The sequence below is a fragment of the Triturus cristatus genome, chromosome 1_1, assembly GCF_964204655.1.
Source record: "Triturus cristatus chromosome 1_1, aTriCri1.1, whole genome shotgun sequence".
Taxonomy (NCBI): Eukaryota; Metazoa; Chordata; class Amphibia; order Caudata; family Salamandridae; genus Triturus; species Triturus cristatus.
Genome location: NC_140579.1, coordinates 318,385,113 through 318,405,224, shown reverse-complemented (window position 1 = coordinate 318,405,224; position 20,112 = coordinate 318,385,113).

Here is a 20,112-nt window from a genome sequence, read left to right as displayed (position 1 = left end):
AACGCATAAGCAAAGACTGGATTCTAATCCTACTAAAACTTTACAACATGACAGGTTTTAAATCAGTTATCTGTCAGCAAATACATGATGTTACCAAATGCTTCTCTCACAGTGATCCCAAATACACACTAACTCACAGTGTGATTCTAGACAAGTACCACTATCCCTATGAGTTTACCAAAACTCATTCACTACAATGCAAGTGGTAAGCGAACTGCACACAATCTACATATTTCACAACTGCAATTTACTGTCAATGCCTGACTCATATAATGAAAGCATAAGCCATAACTGTCTTCTAATGCTACTAAAACTTGACAACATGACATGTTTTATAACACTTATCTGTCAGCAAATACACAATCTTACCAAACACTTTTTTCACAGTGGTTCCCAAATGCACACAGACTCAGTGTGATTCTAGACAAACAACACTATCCTAGGACTTTACCAAAAATCATTCACTACTGTGGAAGGGGTAAGGGGACTGCACACAATCTACATATTTAAGTACAGCACATCAGTGTCAAGGCATGACTCATTTAATCAACATATAAGCAAAGAGTGGATTCTAATGCTACTAAAACTTCACAACATGACAGATTTTAAAACAGTTATCTGTCAGCAAATACATGATTTTACCAAATGATTCTCTCACACTGATCCCAAATACACACTAACTCACAGTGTGATTCTAGACAAGCACCACTATCCCTATCAGTTTACCAAAACTCATCCACTACAGTGCAAGTTGTAAGGGAACTGCACACAATCTACATATTTCAGGACTGCACTTTTATGTCAAAGCCTGACTCATTTAATGAAAGTATAAGCCATAACTGTCTTCTAATGCTACTAAAACTTGACAACATAACATGTTTTAAAACAGTTATCTGTCAGCAAATACACAATGTTACCAAATGCTTCTCTCACAGTGGTTCCCAAATGCACACAGACTCACTGTGTGATTCTAGACAAACAACACTATTCCTTGCACTATATCAAAACACATTTCTTCATCTAGAAGTAGTACTACATTTTAGTATAGACATATAACATAATTCATTTCACAAATTCATAAACAATGACTGGTTTCTAATTGTACCAAAATATAAAAACTGCACAGTTATCAGTCTACAAACACATGAAAAACACAAATGCCTCTCACAGAATGGTTTCTACATGCACACACATTGTAGAGAAAAACAGTACTCCCTACACTTTAGCAGGAAAAATACATTAGTCTGATTAAAATAGTCTACATACATCCCCTCACAATTAAATAACTCATCTTTCAAGTTCTTTTGTAGATTCAATCAATCAATCAATCAAAGACATTTATAGAGCGCACTACTTACCCGTAGGGTCTCAAGGCGCTGGGGGAAGGGGGGTGCCGTTACTGCTCAAACAGCCAGGTCTTCAGCTTCTTCCTGAAGGAGAGGTGGTCTTGGGTCAGGCGCAGGTCGGACGAGAGGGAGTTCCAGGTCTTGGCGGCCAGGTAGGAGAAGGATCTTCCTCCTGTAGTCGCTCTTCGGATGCGGGGGATGGCGGCGAGGGCGTGGTTGGCTGATCGGAGGTGGCGTTTGGGAGCGTAGAAGTTGATTCGGCTGTTGAGGTAGCTCGGGCCTTGGTCGTGCAGGGCTTTGTGTGCGTGGGTGAGGAGGCGGAAGGTGATTCTTTTGTTGACGGGGAGCCAGTGAAGGTCTCTCAGATGTCCGGAGATGTGGCTGGTTCGTGGGATGTCGAGGATGAGTCTGGCTGAGGCGTTCTGGATCCGCTGGAGTCCCTTCTGGAGCTTGGCGGTGGTACGGCATAGAGGGCGTTGCCGTAGTCCAGTCGGCTAGTGACGAGGGCCTGGGTGACGGTCTTCCTGGTCTCGGTGGGGATCCACCAGAAGATCTTCCGTAGCATGCGTAGGATGTTGAAGCACGCCAAGGAGACGTTGTTGACTTGCCTGGTCATGGAGAGGGAGGAGTCCAAGATGAAGCCCAGGTTGCGTGCATGGTCTGTCGGTTTGGGTGCGGTGCCCAGGGCGGGAGGCCACCAGGAGTCGTCCCAGGCGGAGGGTGAAGAGCCCAGGATGAGGACCTCCGTCTTGTCCGAGTTCAGTTTCAGGCGGCTGGTCGTCACCCACTCGGCTACCTCTTTCATCCCTTCGTGCAGGTTAGCTCTGGCGGCGGCGGGGTCGTTGGTCAGGGAGAGGATCAGCTGGGTGTCGTCGGCGTAGGAGATTATGTTGAGGTTGTGTTGGCGTGCGATGGCCGCGAGGGGGCTCATGTAGACGTTGAAGAGGGTGGGGCTCAGTGAGGATCCTTGAGGGACGCCGCAGATGACTTCGGTGGCCTCTGACTTGTACGGTGGTAGGCAGACTCTCTGTGCTCTTCCGTCGAGGAAGGAGATGATCCATTCCAGCGCCTTGTCCAGGATACCGACGTTGCTGAGGCGCTGTACTAGGGTGCGGTGGCAGACAGTGTCGAATGCCGCGGAGAGGTCTAGGAGGATGAGGGCCGCTGTTTCTCCGTTGTCCATCAGGGCTCGGATGTCATCGGTGGCGGCGATGAGGGCGGTCTCGGTGCTGTGATTGGCTCGGAAGCCGGACTGTGAGGGGTCGAGGGATCCATTCGTCTCGAGGAAGGCGGCCATCTGCTTGTTGACGGTCTTCTCGATGACTTTGGCAGGAAATGGGAGGAGCGAGATGGGGCGGTAATTCTTGAGTTCGGTAGGGTCCGCAGTGGGTTTCTTGAGTAGAGCGCTGAGTTCGGCGTGCTTCCAGCTCTCAGGGAAGGTGGCGGTGTCGAAGGATGTGTTGATGATGTCTCGCAGGTGGGGTGCGATGACAGCGTCGGCCTTGTTGAAGACGTGGTGAGGGCAGGGGTCGGTCGGTGATCCGGAGTATATGAGTATATCAATCACTCACCATATTTTCTTGTACAGAATCTCTGCACTGTGCACCTCTCAGCAAAAGCAAAGAATGAAAAAGTTTCCCTTTCATTTTCCACACATATACATGTAAACATCAAATCACAATCCTTCGCACATAAACTCAAAAGCAAACACACATTTCTATTGGTTAAACATTTCAACCCTTTCCAACTGAAATACATTTCAACCCTTCCCCCAATCTGCCTTCTGCCAGTTACCATAGAAACAGGTCATGGAACACTGCACTGAGCTCACAGGTCACAAGTTCAGCACACAATGTTCCTACACAAGACAGGAAGTGTGCTTGACTTTTCAACATATCAGCTTATCATATATAATGTTCCTTACAATCTGTTTTTGTTAACCAATAACAATCATACCTTTAAAAAACAAAAATATACACCCTACCTTTCAGTGTAGAAAGTTGTTATACAACCAATGATTTCTTGTCGTTTTTCAAAAAACGTTGCAGTGGATCCGCGCACCCACCGCGAGAGAATCCGCGCATCCAATGCGATAGAATGCGCGCACCATACGCGCATTTCGCCGCTTTCTTTTTTTTTAAAAAAGGGGGTCCCAGGGGGTCCTTCTGGGACCCCCTAAGCACCTCTAGAGGGTCAGAGTATTTCCACTCTGCCCCCTTTATCTGTTTTATGCACTTATTCCCCTTGCTTCTTCAGCCTTGCTTCTACCGAGGCAGAAAATGGCCGCCAACAGTTCCTGGTTACGAATGTAGAGAGACGCTCGACAGCCAATTAGCATTCAGCGCGCGATCGGGAGGGTGCGCGCTCCGTTCGGGAAGGGTTAGCTTACGGTGCGGGTAGGATCCGCGGATCCTCCCCGGCCCTAGATATCACTAACTTTTTTACCCTAATTTTCTCAGGAACTACTGAACAGATTCACACCAAATATGCAAAAGGCACGAGTCCGAACTGAGGACTACCTCTTTGCCAAATTTGGTGTCATTCCGTTCAGCGGTTCGGGCTGTAGCTGCGACAACAGATCCTATGGGAAATTGCATGGGGAAAACGTGTTTTGGGACCCCCCTTTTTTCTCGGCCCCCGCTTGACGAATCACCACGAAACTTTCAGGGTAGGAGCAGAGCGGAGCTGGCCAAAAGTTTGGAGAATTTCACGAAGATTCGTCAATCGGCGCCAAAGAAATTCCCAATAGAATGTTGCGGATTTCCTATGGAAAATAGGTCCTAACTATAACTATCTACTGGCGACCGCCAGTAGATAATATATATATTTTTATCCGTGCACCGTGCGCGCACAGTGAGCACGCGGTGCGCTTCGCGCACCGCGCGCCCACTTTACGCAGTTAGTGCCGTGCACGCACGGTGGTCACGCGGTGCGCTGCGCCAACCGCGTGCCCACGTTATGCGGGATGGGCCATGTACGCACGATGCGCTTCGCGCACCGTGCGCACATTTGTTAATTTCATTGCTCTTATATGCCATGCACAAATGGTGCCCTTCGGGAACCATTTGCACACGGGGTGGGGAGAATGTGGATAATTCTTTTTTTTTTTTACGGTAAGCGTAATCGGCGATTTTCCGAAAAAAAAAAAATTTTTTTTGGGGCTTGGGGGTTGTTTGGGGACCCCTATATCAATGCTGGGTGGTTAGGATCTCAAGAAACTGCCTCTTTAGACATTTTTGGGCTTCGTTTTTGCTGCCCAACTCAGAGAGCGAGAGAGAAAATGGCGGCCGCCGCTTCCTGGTTTCGACCGATTCGAACGTTTACTAAGATCTAAGAGCCAATCAAAATCGCGCTCGCGCACGCCACCGTACGCGTACGGTAAGCTTACGGTAAGCGCACCGTAAGCGCACCGTAAGCTGCCACAGATATATATATTGATTTAAAGGCTATTTTCTCAGAATCTACTGAACATATTTACACCAAACCTACAAAAGGCACTTCCTTGACCTGAGGACTACCTCTCTGCCAAATTTCAAGTAATTCTGTTCAGCTGTTCGGGCTGTAGCTGTGTCTAAAGGTCCTATGGAAAAATGCATGGGAAAAACGCGTTTTGGGACCCCCCTTTTATCTCAGCCCCCGCTTGACAAATCCCCCCGAGACTTTCAGGGTAGGAGCAGAGCGTAGCGCCCCACCTATTTTGAAAAATTCGCGAGGATTCGTCGACCGGCGCCAAAGTTATTCAAAATAGAATGTTGCGGATTTCCTATGGAAACGTGGTCCTAACTATAACTACCTACTGGCGACCGCCAGTAGGTAATATATATATATATATATATATATATATATTTTCACTGAAAAAAACATAGGTTTCAGGCATGATATAGTTAGGAATTAGCATTTAAATTCCTAGATCTATACATACAGCTAGTAACCAACTAGTGCAGCAGTTTACACAACAACTGACAAAGTGATACAGATATTCACACAGTTTAGTCACTATCCAATATATTTAGTGAGACACTATAAATTAGTCAAGTAAACAGTCAATCACACTGCTACTAAATCCTCCATCCAGATATTTATATTTATATATCCACTCATTCTTCAATGCAAATTGCTATATATATAATACATATTTAAATAACGAACCAAACCACATTCTCTGGATGATGTCATCAGTGATGTCATCAGTGATGTCACTGACCATGTCAAAAATGATGTAATTTGTGACATCATCAGCAGTGGATCGCGGGCGCGCGAGATGTAGTTAGTACAACTAACTATATCGGAGGAATTTCAATGGTTTTGTTCGAGTGAAATGTCCAGCTAACTATAAAACCCCTAAAACCTATAGTTTTTTCAGTAAATTTCTAAGGTTTTTTTAAATGCTAATTCCTAACTATATCAGGCCTGAAACCTATGGTTTTTTCACTGAATTTCAAAGATTTTTTAAATGCTAATTCCTAACTATATCAGGCCTGAAACCTATGGTTTTTTCAGTGAATTTCAAAGGTTTTGTAAATGACAATTTTTAATGTATTAATTGTTATACTGATTTTTTTGATACTGATTTACTACATTGTTTAAACTGTTTATTTTTAGATATATATTTTTTTAAGTTACATTATACATTACAATCCAAAATATACTTTCTCAGAATGAATTACTTTGGTTTAAATACTTTGCAAATAGGCAATAGACTTTTAAGTACAGTAGTTACAGTTGTTGCAATGGGCAACACAATTTCACACACAATGCAACATTAAGCTCAATGTGAATTTTTAGTCAAATGTAATTAGTTACTTTATGGATTACTTTTCTAACCACAGGACTGGATGCTAGATTCAGTCCTTGGACATCTCCTGTAAACAGTTGAGTAAAAGCGTTTTGGTTACAGTAGTGATTTATAAGGATTATTATTGTATTTTAAAAGTTGACACTTAGAAAATTTTTCACATGGAATCACCAATGTTATCCTATGGCAGAAAATTCACCTAGCAGGTAAGTACTGTTATTGTTGCTTTTTCTTACTCAGTGGTGGATCCTGGATCCAGCACAGATGAATCTCCTGTAAACAGTTGAAAGAATGTGTTTAAGTAATACAGACGATTTTTTAGGAATATTTTCAGTTTGTGAAAATAGACACTTAGAAACTTTTCTACTGAAAACCACACAATGGTTTCCTATGGAAACAAATACAAGTTACTGGTAAGTACGCTTAGAATTACTTTTCAGGGTCAGTGCTGGGCTAAAAGATGCAGCACTGGATTCTCTCCTGATAACAGGTGAGTAAATCGGAATTCGTAGTTCGGCTGATTTTAGAGGAATATTTGTACGTTTCAAAAATGGACACTTTGAAACTTTTCTGCTGAAAAACACACAATGGATTCCTATGGAAAGAAATACAAGTTACTGGTAAGTACCCTTAGAATTACTTTTCAGGGTCAGTGCTGGGCTAAAAGATGCAGCCCTGGGTTCTCTCCTGATAACAGGTGAGTAAATTGGAATACGTAGTTCTGCTGATTTTAGAGGAATATTTGTACAATGGTAAAGGAAGGAGGCGGGGCCTGAGGTGACGTGTGCAAACACGCCCTGTGGCACGTTTTAAGTTGGGGAATTATTTCCTCTTCAATCCTGCGGTCCCCTGGGGGCCAACTAGCCCACCAGGTACCTCCAGTATGTGTCAGGGAGCTGCGTTGCAGAGAGGTGTTCAGAGGCCATGCCCCTTTTTACAACACTCTGCAACGCAGCTCCGTGGGGCTTCCTGGAGGTACCTGGTGGACTAGTTGGCCCCTAGGGGACCTCTGGATTGAAGAGGAATTAATTCCCCAACTTAAAACACGCCACAGGGCGTGTTTGCACACATATCACCTCAGGCCTCACCCCCTACCTTCACTACTGTGCAAACGCACCCCGTGGCGTGTTTTAAGTTGGGGGATTAAGTCCCCTTGAATCCTGAGGTCCCCTGGCAGCCAACTTGCCCACCAGGTACCTCCAGTATGCGCCAGGGACCAGGGAGCTGCGTTGCAGAGAGGTGTTCAGAGGCCACGCCCCATTTTACAACACATTGCAACGCAGCTCCTTGGCGCTTACTGGAGGTACCTGGTGGGCTAGTTGACCCCTAGGGGACCTCTCGATTGAAGAGGAATGAATTCTCCAACTTAAAACGTGCCACAGAGTGTATTTGCACAGTATCCCCTCTGGCCCCGCCCCCTATCTTCACCACTGTGCAAACGCGCCCCGTGGCGCGTTTTAAGTTGGGGGATTAAGTCCCCTTGAATCCTGAGGTCCCCTAGCGGCCAACTAGGCCACCAGGTACCTCCAGTAGCGCCACAAAGCTGCATTGCAGAGAGGTGTAAAAAGGGGCGTGGCCTCATTACACCTCTCTGCAACGCAGCCCCCTGGCGCATACTGGAGGTTCCTGGTGGGCTAGTTGGCCCCCAGGGACCCCAAGTATTCAAGGGGAATTAGTTCCCCCTCTGCAAACCCGCCAGGGGGCGCGTTTGCAGAATGGTGTAAGGAAGGGGCGTGGCCTCCGGCCCGATCCCGTTTTTTTTTTCTTCTTTTTTTTAGAAGGGGGGCTTCTTTTTTCTATTTTTTTGGCCCTGGGACCCCATCCCCCAGGGCCTGACCCCAATTTTTATATTTGAAAAAAAATAATCGGGAAGGGGGCCACGTGGCCCCCCTCCTGAGGCCATAATTTGCCCCGGGGACCCTATCCCCCGGGGCATGGGCCTTTTTAAAAAAAGATTTTATGGAGGGGGGCTGCGTAGCCCCCCTCCTGTGGCCAATTTAAGGCCCCGGCGACCCTATCCCCCGGGCCCGGCCATTTTAAAAAAAAATTTATTTAATGGGGGAAGGGGGCCGCGTGGCCCCCCTCCCGGGCCATTTCTGGCCCCGGGGACCCAATCCCCTGGGGCCTGGCCTCTCATTGGAGACCGTGGAGGGTCCCCAATCCCCCCACGGTCCCAGCCGGCTCCCCGCCTCCTGCGGGAGCCGGCTTTGCTTTTCCACATGGGGAGCAGCTAACATGCTGCTCCCCATGTGGAAAAGCAATCTGCTTTGCTTCATTGAAGTGAGAGCAGGTTTCCCTGCTCTCGCTTCAATGAAGCAAAGCAGTTTGCAATGGCAGGGTGGGAGCCGCAAGGCTCCCACCCTGTCATTGCAAACAGCAGTGTCCCGGGGGTGGGCATCCCAGGACACTGCAGGAGCCGGCCCCGGGGTGTGGCAGTCCCCAGGGCCAATACATGGCTCCAACATGTACAAGTTGCCCCGGGGGGTGGCGGTCCCTGGGGCTAGGGGGGCCTGAAAGGCTACCCCACATCAAATCGTTTTAAGCCCTGGGGGGTAGCGGTCCTCGGGGCTGGGGGGGCTGCGAGCCCCCCCACCTATGGTAACGAAGCCCTGGGGGGTGGCGGTCCCCGGGGCTGCGGGGGGCCGTGAGCCCCACCGCATATACAATTTTGGAGCCCCGGGGGTGGCGGTCCCCGGGGCAGTGTGGGGGGGATTGGGACCCCCCACACTTTTTTTTTGATTATGCCCCCGGGATTTGGCCCCCGGGGGCAAATTAGAATATTCAGCGCGTGAATTTATTTATTTTTTCTTCCAAAATTCGCACTGGGTGCGCGAATCTCGCGGATTTTTTAAAAAATTTTTGGCCCTGGGGCTCCTTGTGGAACCCCCTGAGCAGGCCTAGGGGATCAGGGGATCAGGGTGTTTCTACCCTGTCCCCTTGTCGCGTTTTTCGCGTTTGTTTTTTAGGTTGCAGATTTCCTATGGAAAATAGGTCCTAACTATATCTACCTACTAGCGACCGCCAGTAGGTTATATATATATATATATATATATATTACCTACTGGCGGTCGCCAGTAGGTAGTTATAGTTAGGACCACGTTTCCATAGGAAATCCGCAACATTCTATTTTGAATAACTTTGGCGCCGGTTGACGAATCCTCGCGAATTTTTCAAAATAGGTGGGGCGCTACGTTCCGCTCCTACCCTGAAAGTCTCGGGGGGATTCGTCAAGCGGGGGCTGAGATAAAAGGGGGGTCCCAAAACGCGTTTTTCCCATGCATTTTTCCATAGGACCTTTAGACACAGCTACAGCCCAAACGGCTGAACAGAATTACTTGAAATTTGGCAGAGAGGTAGTCCTCAGGTCAAGGAAGTGCCTTTTGTAGGTTTGGTGTAAATCCGTTCAGTAGATTCTGAGAAAATAGCCTTTAAATCAATATATATATCTGAGCCAGCTTACGGTGCGCTTACGGTGCGCTTACCGTACGCGTACGGTGGCGTGCGCGAGCGCGATTCTGATTGGCTGTTAGATCTTAGTAAACATTCGAATCGGTCGAAACCAGGAAGCGGCGGCCGCCATTTCGTGTGTTTCACTCAGAAAAAAAAGAGTGATATCTTGAAAAGGGGGCAAGGGAGAGAGTTACAGACCCCCTAACATTTGTTAGGGGGTCAAAGAATGACAGAAAAGTACAAAGAAAACATTTATTGATTTTAAAAAAAATCACGGGGTACGCGTACGGTAAGCTCAACGTACGCGTACGGTAGAAAAAAAATAAAATAAAAGAAATGAAATGCAGATTTAAGAGTTTAGATATTAGGGGGCTCTAAAAAGAGCCGTTGTGTTTGTGAAGTGATTTTTTAGTGGTACCTACAAGTAAGTACCGATGCAGAGTCTAAGGTTCAAGAGGAAGACTCTGTTCCCTTCATCATTGAAGTGCACACCATCTCCTCTATAAATGTCTTGCATGTCGTAACGCAAGTTGTTGTGGTAAATGGAACCCATACCATAGTCACGGAGGAAAGCAGAAACAGATTTGTTGACGTGCTTTCTTGCTTTGTCAATCTGCGGACAGAAATGATTGGACCAGTTCCATTTTTGCCTTTGGCATATGTTAGAAAACACAAAGGCAGTTTTAGGGAAAAGTGAAAACAGTTGTGCAAAGGTGTCCTTCATAAGCATTTCCAGACCTACCCCAGTCAAAGTGCCTAGGTCATTGCCACCACAGTGCACTATTATGAGGTCAGGGTGTTGGATTTGCATGAAGGATTTCACCAATGGCATCAATTGGTGCCACTTTAACCCTCTCTGACCAATCCATTTAATGTCTACATTTGGCAAAGCAAGGTCTCTCACCATATCTGTTTTCTCTGCATACTTTTCACTCTAGAAGACATAGCTGTGCCCTACAATCCACACTGTGAACATCTTCAAAGGAGAACTGGATGCACTCAGGAGGTGTAATTCAGTAGAATGGTAAAAAGAAATGAAAGACAGTTTGGAACTGGAGGCATACATATTTTTTTTATTAAAAAAAGAACTGATTGGCTGTTTCATACCATTCTAGAATAAAAACTAGGCTGTATGTGTAAATTAATAGAAGCATGTTTTGTATTGGTACAGAAAAATGTGTTACCAAAGAACAGTACTATGGATTTGCTGTTAGGTTTGAAAAGTCAAGCACTCTTGCTCTGTGGAATTGAAACATTGTTTGGTGAACTTCTGACCTAACTCCACACAGCAGTGTTCCATGAGCTGTTGCTATGGTAGCAGGAAGAAGTCAAGTTGGGGGAAGGGTACTAGGCAGAAGTCAAGTTGGGGGAAGGGAACTTTTGGAAAAGGGTTGGTTTTCAACCAATAGAAATGTGTGATTACATTTGAAAAAAAGGGGGAAGCACTGAGATTTGAAATTAACATGTATATGTGTGGAAAAAGAGAGGGAAAGTTTGCCATTATCTGGTTCTGCTGAGAGGAGAGAGGTGTAAAGAACAGAGATCCTGGCTCTGATAATCTGCTATTTGAGTGCCACATTTCTTTCACAGCTAACTAATTTTAAAGGTGAGTTTAGAGTTTGAGAGGGGATGTATATGGTAAATTAAGAAATGAATAATAGAAATGGAATTCCTTTTGTTGAAGTTGTGTTTATCATTTTCTGTTTTGGGAGAAATTTAAATGTGAGGAACATGTAAAATAATATGGACTATGTTTTCACGATAAATTAAGGTGTACTGGTAAAAATAAGGAATACTTTAAGGGTTTGAGGTTGCACTCAGTAATGCAAATACATACAGCATCAGTAAGGCTGGTTGCCCTTGCTGGAGTGTAGGCAGTCACCCAGGTTACACATGGTGCTGGTCTGAAAAAGCAGTTTGGACATGTGCTTTTTTAAGAATCTAAAAAGTGGATTCAAAATGTGTCAGTCTGTAAAAGTGTTTATCACTTGCCAAAAAAAAGAGTAGTAAGTGTGCTTTCAAATTGGCAAAGAAATTTCGTTTTGTGACTAATATGAAAACATGACTCTGTGTGCAAAGAGGAATTACAGGCAGAGATTCATTGCGTATTGCTCTGGTGATTTCACAGTTGCATTAGATGGAAAGGGGGAGCCATTTTTTTGTGCAGAAGCAGACTCTTAGCACACACCCAGCTGCTTACCCTGTGGAATCATGCACAGTATTCACAAGCGAGTGGGGTTTGAGGTTTCAGTCAGTAATGCAAATACATTCAGCATCACTAAGGCTGGTAGCCCTTGCTGGAGTGTAGTCAGTCACCCAGGTTACACATGGTGCTGGTCTGAAAAAGCAGTTTGGACATGTGCTTTTTTAAGAAACTGAAAAGTGGATTCAAAATGTGTCAGTCTGTAAAAGTGTTTATCACTTGCCAAAAAAAAGAGTAGTAAGTGTGCTTTCAAATTGGCAAAGAAATTTCGTTTTGTGACTAATATGAAAACATGACTCTGTGTGCAAAGAGGAATTACAGGCAGAGATTTATTGCGTATTGCTCTGGTGATTTCACAGTTGCATTAGATGGAAAGGGGGAGCCATTTTTTGGTGCAGAAGCAGACTCTTAGCACACACCCAGCTGCTTACCCTGTGGAATCATGCACAGTATTCACAAGCGAGTGGGGTTTGAGGTTTCAGTCAGTAATGCAAATACATTCAGCATCACTAAGGCTGGTTGCCCTTGCTGGAGTGTAGGCAGACACCCAGGTTACAAATGGTGCTGGTCTGAAAAAGCAGTTTGGACATGTGCTTTTTAAAAAATCTGAAAAGTGGATTCATAATGTGTCAGTCTGTAAAAGTGTTTATCACTTGCCAAAAAAAAGTGCAGTAAGTGTGCTTTCAAATTGGCAAAGAAATTTCGTTTTGTGACTAATGTGAAAACATGACTCTGTGTGCAAATCGGAATTACAGGCAGAGATTTATTGCGTATTGCTCTGGTGATTTCACAGTTGCATTAGATGGAAAGGGGGAGCCATTTTTTGGTGCAGAAGCAGACTCTTAGCACACACCCAGATTGTTATTTTTTTTTGCCCGCTGTTAAATGATGAATGCAATTGCTTTCACAATTTATAGTGAAATGCAATATATTCTGAAAACAGCAAAAAAAAGGCAATTTTTTTTTTTGAAAAATATGTAAATATGTGTACTGTATTATAAAATGTTTTATTAAATATTAATACTTTTTTCTTTTTTTTCAGATTGAGATAGAACATTTTCGAAAACTATAACCATTTTTAAAGCAATTAAAATTAAATTTAAATTAATAAATATTTTTTTGAGTGGGTATGGTAAGTCAAAAATTTCATGGTCCCTTTTTTCCACTTCTCCACAATCACATTTTCAGTTTTTCATTGTAGTCTCTCAAGGACCTTGTAATGTGATAATTGATTTTTAGTGTTTTTTTAAAAAAAATAATAATAATTACGCGTACCGTACGCGTACGGAAAAAAAAAAATCAAAAAAAAGTTTTAAAAACATATATAAAAAATAGATGAAAGGTAAGGTTGGCTCTTACAAGAGCCGTTGTGTTCATGCAGGGACAGAGGAAAGAAAGAATGGGAATATTAGTCGGTACGACAAATGTGCTGATCTATTTTATTGTTCACTAGGGAAACACTGGTCTCCCTATGACAAATTAGATCATGACAAGTGGCGCACCGTATTTCAACCCTCAAAAAACGATGGTTTGTTTCCAGAGGAGAAGAAAAAGGAGATGCTCCCACCACAGATGAAGGGCTCACCTGACCTGCCGAAGATGGACTCGGCCCTGCAGATGATGGACCAGGCTGAGCTGCTGTGGATGTGCTTGGTTGACTTACTGAAGGGTTACCTTCAGTATGTCGAGCATGTGTCCTTCTGTGGACATCTTTAAGGTGTCTCAACATGGTGTGATTCCCGAAGGAATACTTCTTGTAGGGATTCCCTCTTGAAAGTACACGGCCACACAGCTTACAAGTCACTAAGGGTGCATTTACCTTTTTCTTGTCCTCTGGAAAAGTAAAATACTCCCATATGAAAGAGGTCTTTTCTTTCCTCCTTCTCTGCCTCAAGGTAGTGCTGCTAGCCTCACTCTCAGCAGAAGAGTGCTGTTCTGCCATCGTATCATAAAGACAACCCAGCTCCTTCTCCTAAGTGATCACAAGCAGAAATGAGGGGAATGGGTGTGGTGTAGGAGAGTTCTAGAACTGAAAGTAGTTTCAACCAATCAAAAGTTGTGTTTCATGATCACATGACCCACTGTGCGCGTACGTTACGCTTACGGTGCGCTTACGGTGCGCTTACGGCAAAAGTACGCATGCACGTAAAAAAGACACGCGCTCGCGCGCATGCGCATAACAGTCACTCCCCAACACTTCCGCGTAACGTGCGCGTGTAGCGTACACGCGTACGCGCCCAACGCGCAGTACGCGCGGCTACGCAAATTGCGTAACTATACGCAAACAGAGTAGGTAAATTACGGACATTGCGTAAACCGTACGCTTACCGTACGCTTACCGTACGCGCACTAAAAAAAAAAAAAAAAAAATATTTTCAAAGTTATACTAATATATCTTACCTGTTTGGTAAAAAAAAAAAAAGAGAAAACTTGAAATATTGCAGATTTTTTAGAAAAAAAACATAGTGTTTTAAGAGAATAAAAAGTTTTAAAAAAACTTGTTTTTTTTTAAAAAAAAAACACATTTAATATAAGAATTTATAATAAAAAAATCATAAAAAATCAATAAAAAAAAATATGGAAATCACATATGTTATAGCTAAGAATTAGCATTTAAAAAACCATACAAATTCACTGAAAAAACCATGGGTTTCACACACGTTATAGTTAGAAATTAGCATTTAAAAAACCTTGCAAATTCACTGAAAAAACCATAGGTTTCACACACGTTATAGTTAGGAATTAGCATTTAAAAAACCTTGCAAATTCAGTGAAAAAACCAAAGGTTTCACACACGTTATAGTTAGCTGGACATTTCACTCGTAAAAAACCAATGAAATTTCCCCGTTATAGTTAGTTAAGCTAACTATAACTTGCGCGCCCGCAATGCACTGCTGATGACGTCACATATTACATCACTCATGACATGGTCAGTGACATCACTCATGACATCACTGATGACATCTCAAATGACATCACTGATGACATCACTGATGACATCATCCATGTGATAGAGTGGCAGACCTCCTCTCACCCTAATATAACCTTTGATACACACATTCAAAAATAGAGACTGAAATTTTCAAAAAAATGGACATACCAATACCAATTACAACAACCTCTTCAATAATTCTAAGATCCACATAAACATCCACTTATTCACCAACAGTCCTGTACAGTCACTCATTCGTGTACTCACACATCATATGTACTCATACACCTATACATCCTGTAACACAATGCCACTCATCCATAGAGTTACTCACACACATTGTTACTCATGCTAATAAAGAATCAAACATCCATTTACTTGCATATACAGTTATACACACACCACCACACTTACTTCTACGGAAACTTAAACATACTTAGTCTTTTAAACAATCACTTATAGAAACACATACTTATTCATACAGGAACTCTTTCAATCTCTCACTCTCACATACACTCACTTATATACACCAATAGTCACATATACTAGTTTAAAACATATGTAGTTACTCATAGAGACACTATTGAGACAGCCATTCACTCACTAACACACCCATACACACACTCTTCCACCCATACAGTCCTGCACATATGCTGTCTTCAACACATACAAACAGTGAGTCACTCATTCATGCACTTATGCACTACGTAATACCCCCCACTGAACCATACAGACACTCAGACACTCATACTGATACTCAAAAAAACAACTAATAACCTATATAGACACTCATGTTGCTGCTCACCAACCCATGCAGCCACTTATACACAAAGTGAGAGACTGATACAGGTATTTACACATTTGAACATTACTCACTTAGCCATGTATTCAATAAGATAAATCAGTCAGTAATACAATCAATTTTTCAAAAACAAATCATCCATTTAGACACTTATATACTCATTTATTCTTCCATCGACCTTGAGATTTATAAAACATATTTAATTTTCAGAAAAACACACATTCACTGGATGATGTCATCAGTGATGTCATGAGTGATGTCACTGACCATGTCATGTGTGATGTAATATGTGACGTCATCAGCAGTGCATTGCGGGCGCGCGAGTTATAGTTAGCTTAACTAACTATAACGGGGAAATTTCATTGGTTTTTTACGAGTGAAATGTCCAGCTAACTATAACGTGTGTGAAACCTATGGTTTTTTCACTGAATTTGCAAGGTTTTTTAAATGCTAATTCCTAACTATAACGTGTGTGAAACCTATGGTTTTTTCACTGAATATATATATATATATTCACTGAAAAAACCATGGGTTTCAAACGTTATAGGTAGCTGGACATTTCACTTCTAAAAAACCATTGAAATTCCCCCGTTATAGTTAGTTCAGCTAACTATAACTCGCGCGCCCGCAATGCACTACTGATGACGTCACATATTACATCACTCATGACATGGTCACTGACATCACTCATGACATCACTGATGACATCTCAAATGACATCACTGATGACATCATCCAGTGATTGTGTGTTTTTCTGAAAATTAAATATGTTTTATATTTATGTATATCTCAAGGTCAATGGAAGAATAAATGGGTATATAAGTGTCTAAATGGATGCTTTTTTTTTAAAAAAAACTTTGTGTAACTGACTGATTAAGTGTATCATAGTGAATACATGGCTTACTGAGTAATCTTTAAATATGAAAATATCTGTATCAGTTTCTTACTTTGTGTATAAGTGGCTGCATGGGTTGGTGAGTAGCTACATGAGTGTCTATATAGGTTAATAGTTGTTTTTTTATCAGTATGAGTGTCTGAGTTTCTGTATGGTTCGGTGGGGGGTATTACTTAGTGCATAGGTGCATGAATGAGTGACTCACTGTTTGTATGTGTTGAATACAGCATGTGTGCAGGACTGTATGGGTGGATGAGTGTGTGCATGGGTGTGTTAGTGAGTGAATGACTGTCTCTATAGTGTCTTTATGAGTAACTACATATGTTTTAAACTAGTATATGTGACTATTGGTGTATATAAGTGAGTATATGTGAGAGTGAGAGATTGGAAGAGTTCCTGTATGAATAAGTATGTGTTTCTATAAGTTATTGTTTAAAAGAGTAAGTATATGTAAGTTTCTGTAGAAGTAAGTGTGGTGGTGTGTGTATAACTGTATATGCAAGTAAATGGATGTTTGATTCTTTATTAGCATGAGTGACTATGTGTGTGAGTAACTCTATGGATGAGTGGCGTTGTGTAACAGGATGTATAGGTGTATGAATACATATGATGAGTGAGTACATGTATGAGTGACTGTAGAGGACTGTTGGTGAATGACTGTATGTGTATGTGGTTCTTAGAATTACTGATTAGGTTGTTGTAACTGATATTGATATGTTCATTATTTTGAACATTTTAGTTTCTATTTTTGAATGTGTGTTTCAATGGTTATATTAGGGGAAGAGGAGGTCTGCCACTCTATCACAAGGATGATGTCATCAGTGATGTCATCAGTGATGTCATTTGAGATGTCATCAGTGATGTCATGAGTGATGTCAGTGACCATGTCATGAGTGATGTAATATGTGACGTCATCAGTAGTGCATTTCGGGCGCGCGAGTTATAGTTAGCTGAATTAACTATAACGGGGGAATTTCAATGGTTTTTTACGAGTGAAATGTCCAGCTAACTATAACATGTGTGAAACCTTTGGTTTTTTCATTGAATTTCTAAGGTTTTTTAAATGCTAATTCCTAACTATAACGTGTGTGAAACCCATGGTTTTTTCAGTGAATTTGCAAGGTTTTTTAAATGCTAATTCCTAACTATAACGTGAGTGAAACCCATGGTTTTTTCAGTGAATTTGCAAGGTTTTTTAAATGCTAATTTTTTTTTTTTTTTCTTTTTTTTTTACATATTTTTCTTTTAATTTTCTATCCTTTTTTAAAGACTATGGTTAAATTTTAAAAATTCTACAATATGTTTTTATTTTACCATTTTTTTAAAATAAACAGGTAAAATGTATTAGTATTACATATTTTTTTTTTTTTCCTTTTTTTTTTTTTTTTTTTTAACGTGCGCGTACGGTAAGCGCACGTCTTGCTTTAATTACGTTAGATTTCTACGCTGTTTGCGTTCATTTACGCAATTTGCGTAGACGCACGTCACGCGCGCACAGCGCGTAACGCGTACGCTGCACGCGCACGTTACGCGGAAGTGAAGGGGCGTGCCTGTTTTGCGCATGCGCGCGTGCGCGTGTCTTTTTTACGCGCATGCATACTTTTGCCGTAAGCGCACCGTAAGCGTACGGTGGGTCATGTGATCATGAAACACAACTTTTGATTGGTTGAAACTACTTTCAGTTCTAGAACTCTCCTACACCACACCCATTCCCCTCATTTCTGCTTGTGATCCCTTAGGAGAAGGAGCTGGCAGAACAGCAGAGCCCTTCTGAGAGTGAGGCTAGCAGCACTACCTTGAGGCAGAGAACGAGGAAACAAAAGACCTCTTTCATATGGGAGTATTTTTCTTTTCCAGAGGGCCAGCAAAAGGTAAATGCACCCTTAGTGACTTGTAAGCTGTGTAAGCGTGTACTTTCAAGAGGGTATCCCAACAAGAAGTATTCCTTCGGGAATCACACCATGTTGAGACACCTTAAGGATGTACACAGAAGGACACATGCTCGACATACTGAAGGTAACCCTTCAGTAAGTCAACCAAGCACATCCACAGCAGCTCAGCCTGGACCATCATCTGCAGGGCCGAGTCCTTCTTCTGCAGGTCAGGTGAGCCCTTCATCTGTGGTGGGAGCATCTCCTTTTTCTTCTCCTCAGGAAATTAACCCTCGGTTTCTGAGGGTTGAAATACGGTGCGCCACTTGTCATGATCTAATTTGTTATAGGGAGACCAGTATTTCCCTAGTGAACAATAAAATAGATGAGCACATTTGTCGTACCGTCTAATATTCCCATTCTTTCTTTCCTCTGTCCCTGCATGAACACAACGGCTCTTTTAAGAGCCAACCTTACCTTTCATCTATTTTTTATATATGTTTTTAAAACTTTTTTTTGATTTTTTTTTTACCGTACGCGTACGGTACGCGTAATTATTATTTATTTTTTTTAAAAACACTAAAAATCAATTATCACATTACAAGGTCCTTGAGAGACTACAATGAAAAACTGAAAATGTGATTGTGGAGAAGTGGAAAAAAGGGACCATGATATTTTTGACTTACCATACCCACTCAAAAAAATATTTATTCATTTAAATTTTTTTTTAATTGCTTTAAAAATGGTTCTAATTTTCGAAAATTTTCTATCTCAATCTGAAAAAAAAGAAAAAAGTATTAATATTTAATAAAACATTTTATAATACAGTACACATATTTACATATTTTTCAAAAAAAATGTTTGCCTTTTTTTTGCTGTTTTCAGAATATATTGCATTTCACTATAAATTGTGAAAGCAATTGCATTCATCATTTAACAGCGGGCAAAAAAAAAATTAACAATCTCAAAGATTGTTTTAAAAAAGCCCACAATCTCTTTTTGCATAAACATAACTTTATAGAAATGCATAATATTCTTAAAAAAATATCATCTAATATCAATACTTATTTCTTTAAAATACCGTCTGATATTTTTGTTTCAGAAGTATAATCACAAAAATATATCTCAAATAACTCCACAATACATCTGGTTCCATTTCCTTTAGGCCAAATAGTAATTTTAAAATTCTTTTTTGATTAAATTTCCAATGGTAATCCAATAAAAATCTAAAGTTTAAATTGTACAGATCTCACCGATTCTCTGTAACATTTTGGTTTCCGAAAGATTTATTAATAATTAAATAAGTCCACAATAGAATTGTTTACCTTTCCGCATGGCCAAATAGTAATTTTAAAAATCTTTTTTGAATAAATTTCCAATGGCAATCCAATAACATTCCAAAATTTAAATTATGCAGATGTTACCGATTTTTTTCTAAATTTTTGGTTTTCCAAAGTTTCATTAAAAATTGAAAAAGTCCACATTACAATTGGTTACCTTTCCATTAGGCCAAATGGTAATTTGTAAAATCATTTTTTTTGAAAATTCCAATGGTAATCCAATAAAACGGTAAAATTGTTTTGTCCAGATGTTGCCAAATCTCTCTAAAATTTAGGTTTCAGGAAGATTAGATAGGAATTTGCTAAATCAAAAGGCAAACGTTGCTTAAAAATCAATTGGGAATCATTACACAGTGTCCAGCCTTTTTCACATTTAAGATAAACTGTGTAATGACCAGAAGTTACAGTAGGTCCATCATGGAAAATTATTGCAACTGTTACAAAAGGTTTTCCTGAAATTGATAATTGCTGTCCTGTA